This window comes from Rhinoderma darwinii, unplaced genomic scaffold (assembly GCF_050947455.1).
Source record: "Rhinoderma darwinii isolate aRhiDar2 unplaced genomic scaffold, aRhiDar2.hap1 Scaffold_881, whole genome shotgun sequence".
In the NCBI taxonomy this organism is placed as follows: domain Eukaryota; kingdom Metazoa; phylum Chordata; class Amphibia; order Anura; family Rhinodermatidae; genus Rhinoderma; species Rhinoderma darwinii.
Window position 1 is genome coordinate 88,363 of NW_027464452.1, and position 8,527 is coordinate 96,889.

An 8,527-nucleotide genomic window follows, 5' to 3' on the forward strand; every position below is an offset into this window, starting at 1 on the left:
CGCTGTCACACCCGGTATATAGAAGTGATCACACTCAGTATACAGCGCTGTCACACCCGGTATATAGAAGTGATCACACTCAGTATACAGCGCTGTCACACCCGGTATATAGAAGTGATCACACTCAGTATACAGCGCTGTCACACCCGGTATATAGAAGTGATCACACTCAGTATACAGCGCCGTCACACCCGGTATATAGAAGAGGTCACACTCAGTACACAGCGCTGTCACACCCGGTATATAGAAGTGATCACACTCAGTATACAGCGCTGTCACACCCGGTATATAGAAGTGATCACACTCAGTATACAGCGCTGTCACACCCGGTGTATAGAAGTGATCACACTCAGTATACAGCGCCGTCACACCCGGTATATAGAAGTGATCACACTCAGTATACAGCGCTGCCACACCCGGTATATAGCAGTGATCACACTCAGTATACAGCGCTGTCACACCAGGTATATAGAAGTGATCACACTCCGTATACAGCGCTGTCACACCCGGTATATAGAAGTGATCACACTCAGTATACAGCGCTGTCACACCCGGTATATAGAAGTGATCACACTCAGTATACAGCGCTGTCACACCCGGTATATAGAAGTGATCACACTCAGTATACAGCGCTGTCACACCCGGTGTATAGAAGTGATCACACTCAGTATACAGCGCCGTCACACCCGGTATATAGAAGTGATCACACTCAGTATACAGCGCCGTCACACCCGGTATATAGAAGTGATCACACTCAGTATACAGCGCTGTCACACCCGGTATATAGAAGTGATCACACTCAGTACACAGCGCTGTCACACCCGGTATATAGAAGTGATCACACTCAGTATACAGCGCCGTCACACCCGGTATATAGAAGTGATCACACTCAGTATACAGCGCTGTCACACCCGGTATATAGAAGTGATCACACTCAGTATACAGCACTGTCACACCCGGTATATAGAAGTGATCACACTCCGTATACAGCGCTGTCACACCCGGTATATAGAAGTGATCACACTCAGTATACAGCGCTGTCACACCCGGTATATAGAAGTGATCACACTCAGTATACAGCGCTGTCACACCCGGTATATAGAGGTGATCACACTCAGTATACAGCGCTGTCACACCCGGTATATAGAAGTGATCACACTCAGTATACAGCGCTGTCACACCCGGTATATAGAAGTGATCACACTCAGTATACAGCACTGCCACATCGGCTGTGGTGTGAGGGGTTATCAGCTATCACTGTGCTGTGTTCTTAAATACACTGTGCTGCTGTGGACGACTGTTTTGTAATGTGAGATTTAAATACAATCTTCCGCCCAATGTCTGATAACAGAGAACAATAGAGTGGTTAGTGTACTGTTCCCTGTTATCAGCCCTGTCACGTGATGTAGTGTCACCAGTGGGCAGGGTGTATGTGCAGCTCCTACATTCAGTCTGTGGCTGCAGGTGGAGCGGTCTGTAGTGCCACCACCCTGTCATATACTGACAGCACAGTCACACACAGTGAACATTCCTTGCCTGGGGGGAGGGTGCAGAGGGGGGCGGGGCAGTGTCATGTGCAGGTGGAGCAGTGTGTAGTACAGCAGGGGGGGGATTTAGTGTGACAATGGCTGGATACAAGGTGCGAGCTGCAGAGGCGGGGGATTGTGAGGAGATTATCCGCATGATAAAGGTGATTGGGGGGGTCCTTGCAAACTGCAGACAGGAAGGAGCGAGCAGAACCCCCTCCCCCTCACAGCGGCCGAGCTCAGGTTCACACATAAAGGATTAGTTTCGGCCTCCTGCACACGACAGAGGTTTTTTTTTTATAACACGCTGAACCGTTCATTTCTCCGGGACGTGCGCACACCAGGCGTTTTATGTGCAAAATTATAGAACAGGTCCAATTCTTGTCCGCGATGGCGGTCCGTCTCACCTATGGGTCCGCAAGAAAAACGGACAACACGCAGAAGCCGCTAGGATCCATGTTTTGTGGTGCGGGCCTCTCAACCGTCCAGGTGACGTCCCACTGTCATCTGTATCTGCGTCCTCAGGACGCAGATACAGTTGAACCCAATTCTGAGGCGGGGAATCGGCAGCTCCCTGCTTCAGCATTAGTCCAGAGCGGAGGAGCAGAGGGAGCGCCTCCGCTCAGGGCCGTATTTAGAGTTGGTGCTGCCCTAGGGCTGACGACCCCGATAATGTAGCTTTTTAATTTTTTATTTTTTTTTTACACTTTCGGTCATTGGATTCGAGGACTACTGACTCCAAAAAACATCCCAAGAACTGACCGGCACTTCTTTTTCACGGGCGTCTTTTTACGTGCCGTTTTTGGAAAATGAGGCCTAAAAAAACGCCCCGTCGGAACAGAACGACGTATTTCCCATTAAAATCAATGGGCAGATGTTTGGAGGCTTCCGATTTTTCTGCCGTTTTTTGGGACGTTTACGGGCCGAAAAACGGCTGAAAACACTACGTGTGAGCATAGCCTCAGGCCTCATTTACACGAGAGTGTGCGTTTTGCGCGCGGAAAAAACGCAGCGTTTTGCGTGTGCAAAAGGCACTTGACAGCTCCGTGTGTCATCCGTGTATGATGCGCGGCTGCGTGATTTTCGCGCAGCCGCCATCATAGAGATGAGGCTAGTCGACGTCAGTCACTGTCCAGGGTGCTGAAAGAGTTAACTGATCGGCAGTAACTCTTTCAGCACCCTCGACAGTGAATTCCGATCACAATATCGAGTAACCTGTTTAAAAAAAAAAGAGGTTCGTACTTACCGAGAACTTCCCGGCCGTTGCCTTGGTGACGCATCCTTGGTGATGCGTCCTTTGTGACGCGCCTCTCTTGACATCTGGCCCCACCTCCCTGGATGACGCGGCAGTCCATGTGACCGCTGCAGCCTGTGCTTGGCCTGTGATTGGCTGCAGCCTGTGCTTGGCCTGTGATTGGCTGCAGCTGTCATTTGGACTGAATTGTCATCCCGGGAGGTCAGAATGGAGGAAGAAGCCGGGAGTTCTCGGTAAGTCAGAACTTTGTTTTTTTTTTACACGTTCACGTATATTGGGATCGGTAGTCACTGTCCATGGTGCTGAAACAGTTTAACTCTTTAAGCACCCTGGACAGTGACTATCTCCTGACGTCGCGTACCGCAACATTTTTTGCCGGGTTCGGTCAAAACGAGTTCGGCCGAACCCGGTGAAGTTCGGTTTGCTTGTCCGGGTTCGCTCATCTCTAAGACACTCCGTTTGGATGGTTGTAAACAGAAAAGCACGTGGTGCTTTTCTGTTTACATTCAGTTTGACAGCTCTTGCGCGAATCACGGAGTTCGCACGGAAGTGCTTCCGTGCGACCTTCGTGGTTTTCACGCACCCATTGACTTCAATGGGTGCGTGATGCGCGAAAAACGCACGATTATAGAACATGTCGTGAGTTTTACACAACGCACTCGCGCTGCGCAAAATTCACGCATCGTCTGCACTGCCCCATAGAGTAATATAGGTGCGTACGACACGCGTGAAAAGCACGCGCGTATATTACGCTCGTGTAAATGAGGCCTCACACTAATCCTCATTATTATCCCGGTACCCACCGCCACCAGGCGTACCGGGAAAATCCGGATACGATCCAGTACCCGATCATCTGTAGTGATCTGTAGTGATCTATAGTGATGGTCGGGCACTGGGGCGGCCGCAGGCTGGTGTTATTAGGATGGGAAAGGCCAAAAACAGTGACCTCCCCCCCTGGTAATGCTGCTGCTGCTGTTTTGTATCTGGCTGGTTTTAAAAATGGGGGGGACCCCAAGTTGTTTATCCATTATTTTTATTTTACAAACCGACGTGGGGTCCCCCCCCCCCATTTTTCATAACCAGCTGGATTCAGCACAGCAGCAGCCGAGAATTACCGTGGGGGGGTTACAGTTTTTTTGTTTTTTTTTAAAACAAAAACAGACACAGATTAAATATTGTATTGAAATAAAAGCCCCCCCCCCCCCCCCACAACCCTCGTTAACAAATTTATTGAACATAAAAACTCCGTGATGGAAGTCGTCCTCGAATCCGACGTAGTGCCACTATGAACCTAGAGCGGGGGCTACGTCCGATACGAAGGAATAGCCGCACTAGGAGTTACTAGCCTGCGCCGGCGGAACGACGGCAGGCGGCGCCACAAGAAAGCGTCGAATGATGAGGAAGGGAACTAACGGTTCCTAAGGACGCGGATACGGTTGAAGACATTACATTACATCCGATACAAAGACTTTGTGTCATATTGCGATTCTGAATGAATTACGAACCTCCGTGTGCCTCACGTTAATAGTAATTAACCCATCGTGTTCCTCAGTCGTAATGGACAACATTGGGTTAATGTGTGAGGTGCATGAGGGGGTTAATTACGATTAATGTGCCTCCCGGACCAATTTTCGACTTGTCTTTTCGTCAAGTTTTGCGGGACGTCCCGTTTTTGATAATGTCTTCACTGTGTTCCACGGTATATCTAATGCTTTGGAAATTCTTTGGTACCCTTCTCCTGACTGACGCATTTCTACAATCAGATCCCTTTGATGCGGTGTAAGCTGTTTACGGACCACGGCTTTTACTGTCACATGCAACAAAGAAAATGTCAGGAAAATCCTAAAAGAAGAGCTCAACTTTATATGGGGGCACTCAGAATCCCTTTATATAATGGCAGCGGGGTACTGACTATTGTCTAACATGAGTATGAATGTGATTGGCTAATTCTGAATACAACCACATCCCCGAATATAAGAGGGTGTTCACACTTATGCAACCACATTATTTGTGTTTTGATATTTTTATCTCCCCTCTAAATGATTTCCGTTTGTTTTTTAGAGGAATTGTCCAGATTTTGGGTCACATTAAAGGCGGGAAAAGTTCTGACATGCTTCATCTTTGTATATAATTGTGAGGTGTATGGGGCTGTGCTTAGGTACCTTAACTTTGTCTGTGACCTCCCACATGATCAGCACTCTCCTTGAAATACTCTGTGCTGCTGTGGACCCTGCTCCTTCCACTATGTAAAGCTCTGTTCACATCTGTGTTTCAGGATTTCGTTCTTTTGCTCTGTCATAGGAGCAGAACAAAAATAATAGAATAAGGGGAAGATCCAAAATCCCAGTCGGTGACCTATTACAAGATCAGCGCACACCTCTCCTGAAATACTCTGTGCTGCTAAAGACTCGGCTCCCTACACTACTGACTTTACAATACTGCCCCCTGGTGGATGAGCTCCATTCCTGAATCATTGTCTGGATCTTTCTCTTCCAGGAGTTGGCAGAATATGAAAAGTTATCAGATCAAGTGAAAAACACGGCAGAAGGTGCGTAGCAATAATCTGCAGAATATATCACCATGTCAGGAGGTAGAGGAGCAATGCTCTGCAGATCTGTAGAGAGGTCAGTGGTGTAATAATCTGCAGGATATATCACTATGTATCTGTCAGGAGGTAGAGGAGCGATGTTCTGCAGATCTGTAGAGGGGTCAGTGGTGTAATAATCTGCAGGATATATCACTATGTATCTGTCAGGAGGTAGAGGAGCAATGCTCTGCAGATCTGTAGAGAGGTCAGTGGTGTAATAATCTGCAGGATATATCACTATGTATCTGTCAGGAGGTAGAGGAGCAATGTTCTGCAGATCTGTAGAGAGGTCAGTGGTGTAATAATCTGCAGAATATATCACTATGTATCTGTCAGGAGGTAGAGGAGCAATGTTCTGCAGATCTGTAGAGAGGTCAGTGGTGTAATAATCTGCAGGATATATCACTATGTATCTGTCAGGAGGTAGAGGAGCAATGTTCTGCAGATCTGTAGAGAGGTCAGTGGTGTAATAATCTGCAGGATATATCACTATGTATCTGTCAGGAGGTAGAGGAGCAATGTTCTGCAGATCTGTAGAGAGGTCAGTGGTGTAATAATCTGCAGGATATATCACTATGTATCTGTCAGGAGGTAGAGGAGCAATGTTCTGCAGATCTGTAGAGAGGTCAGTGGTGTAATAATCTGCAGGATATATCACTACGTATCGGTCAGGAGGTAGAGGAGCAATGCTCTGCAGATCTGTAGAGAGGTCAGTGGTGTAATAATCTGCAGGATATATCACTATGTATCTGTCAGGAGGTAGAGGAGCAATGCTCTGCAGATCTGTAGAGAGGTCAGTGGTGTAATAATCTGCAGAATATATCACTATGTATCTATCAGGAGGTAGAGGAGCGATGTTCTGCAGATCTGTAGAGAGGTCAGTGGTGTAATAATCTGCAGAATATATCACTATGTATCTATCAGGAGGTAGAGGAGCAATGCTCTGCAGATCTGTAGAGAGGTCAGTGGTGTAATAATCTGCAGGATATATCACTATGTATCTATCAGGAGGTGGAGGAGCAATGTTCTGCAGATCTGTAGAGAGGTCAGTGGTGTAATAATCTGCAGGATATATCACTATGTATCTGTCAGGAGGTAGAGGAGCAATGCTCTGCAGATCTGTAGAGAGGTCAGTGGTGTAATAATCTGCAGGATATATCACTATGTATCTGTCAGGAGGTAGAGGAGCAATGTTCTGCAGATCTGTAGAGAGGTCAGTGGTGTAATAATCTGCAGGATATACAACTGTGATTATATTTTCAGGCCTGCGTCGTGACGGATTTGAAGAAACTTCCCCTCTATTCCGATGTCTAGTGGTAGAAAGTGAAAGTGAGGAGAAACTAAGAGGTGAGCACAATAAGTACCGACCTGTATATCATGTGTGAGAGGTTGTCACAGCCCCGCCCCCTGTTACTGACATCACTGATATATAATTACATTGTGATCAGACATGAGATCCACACATCTTATATACAGTAACAGCAATTCATCTATTACTACTGACAACCAGCCTGTATATCATGTGTGAGAGGTTGTCACAGCTCCGCCCCCTGTTACTGACATCACTGATATATAATATAATTACACTGTGATCAGACATGAGATCCACACATCTTATATACAGTCACAGCTATTCATCTATTACTACTGACAACCAGCCTGTATATCATGTGTCAGAGGTTGTCACAGCCCCGCCCCCTGATACTGACATCTCTGATATATAATATAATTACATGAGATCAGACATGAGATCCACACATCTTATATACAGTAACAGCTATTCATCTATTACTACTGACAACCAGCCTGTATATCATGTGTGAGAGGTTGTCACAGCCCCGCCTCCTGTTACTGACATCACTGATATATAATATAATTACACTGTGATCAGACATGAGATACACACATCTTATATACAGTCACAGCTATTCATCTATTACTACTGACAACCAGCCTGTATATCATGTGTGAGAGGTTGTCACAGCCCCGCCCCCTGTTACTGACATCACTGATATATAATATAATTACATTGTGATCAGACATGAGATCCACACATCTTATATACAGTAACAGCTATTCATCTATTACTACTGACAACCAGCCTGTATATCATGTGTGAGAGGTTGTCACAGCCCCGCCCCCTGTTACTGACATCACTGATATATAATATAATTACATGTGATCAGACAAGAGATCCACACATCTTATATACAGTAACAGCTATTCATCTATTACTACTGACAACCAGCCTGTATATCATGTGTGAGAGGTTGTCACAGCCCCGCCCCCTGTTACTGACATCACTGATATATAATATAATTACACTGTGATCAGACATGAGATCCACATATCTTATATACAGTAACAGCTATTCATCTATTACTACTGACAACCAGCCTGTATATCATGTGTGAGAGGTTGTCACAGCCCCGCCCCCTGTTACTGACATCACTGATATATAATATAATTACATGTGATCAGACATGAGATCCACACATCTTATATACAGTAACAGCTATTCATCTATTACTACTGACAACCAGCCTGTATATCATGTGTGAGAGGTTGTCACAGCCCCGCCCCCTGTTACTGACATCACTGATATATAATATAATTACACTGTGATCAGACATGAGATCCACACATCTTATATACAGTAACAGCTATTCATCTATTACTACTGACAACCAGCCGGTATATCATGTGTGAGAGGTTGTCACAGCCCCGCCCTGTGTTACTGACATCACTGATATATAATATAATTACACTGTGATCAGACATGAGATCCACACATCTTATATACAGTAACAGCTATTCATCTATTACTACTGACAACCAGCCTGTATATCATGTGTGAGAGGTTGTCACAGCCCCGCCCCCTGTTACTAACATCACTGATATATAATATAATTGCACTGTGATCAGACATGAGATCCACACATCTTATATACAGTAACAGCTATTCATCTATTACTACTGACAACCAGCCTGTATGTCATGTGTGAGAGGTTGTCACAGCCCCGCCCCCTGTTACTGACATCACTGATATATAATATAATTACACTGTGATCAGACATGAGATCCACACATCTTATATACAGTAACAGCTATTCATCTATTACTACTGACAACCAGCCTGTATATCATGTGTGAGAGGTT

At 45.7% G+C, this 8,527-nt stretch overlaps 1 long non-coding RNA gene across 2 annotated transcripts; it reads left to right on the forward strand.

Moving 5' to 3' along the window:
• The first annotated feature begins 1,593 nt into the window (after positions 1-1,593).
• On the forward strand, positions 1,594-6,719 carry LOC142731984 (uncharacterized). Of its 2 annotated transcripts, none has more exons than XR_012879336.1 (3): positions 1,594-1,690; positions 5,057-5,329; positions 6,632-6,719. It is a non-coding gene; the product is annotated as an uncharacterized LOC142731984 (long non-coding RNA). The 2 variants fall into 2 exon arrangements; XR_012879335.1 differs by having other exon boundaries at positions 5,278-5,329.
• Positions 6,720-8,527: the final 1,808 nt, after the last annotated feature.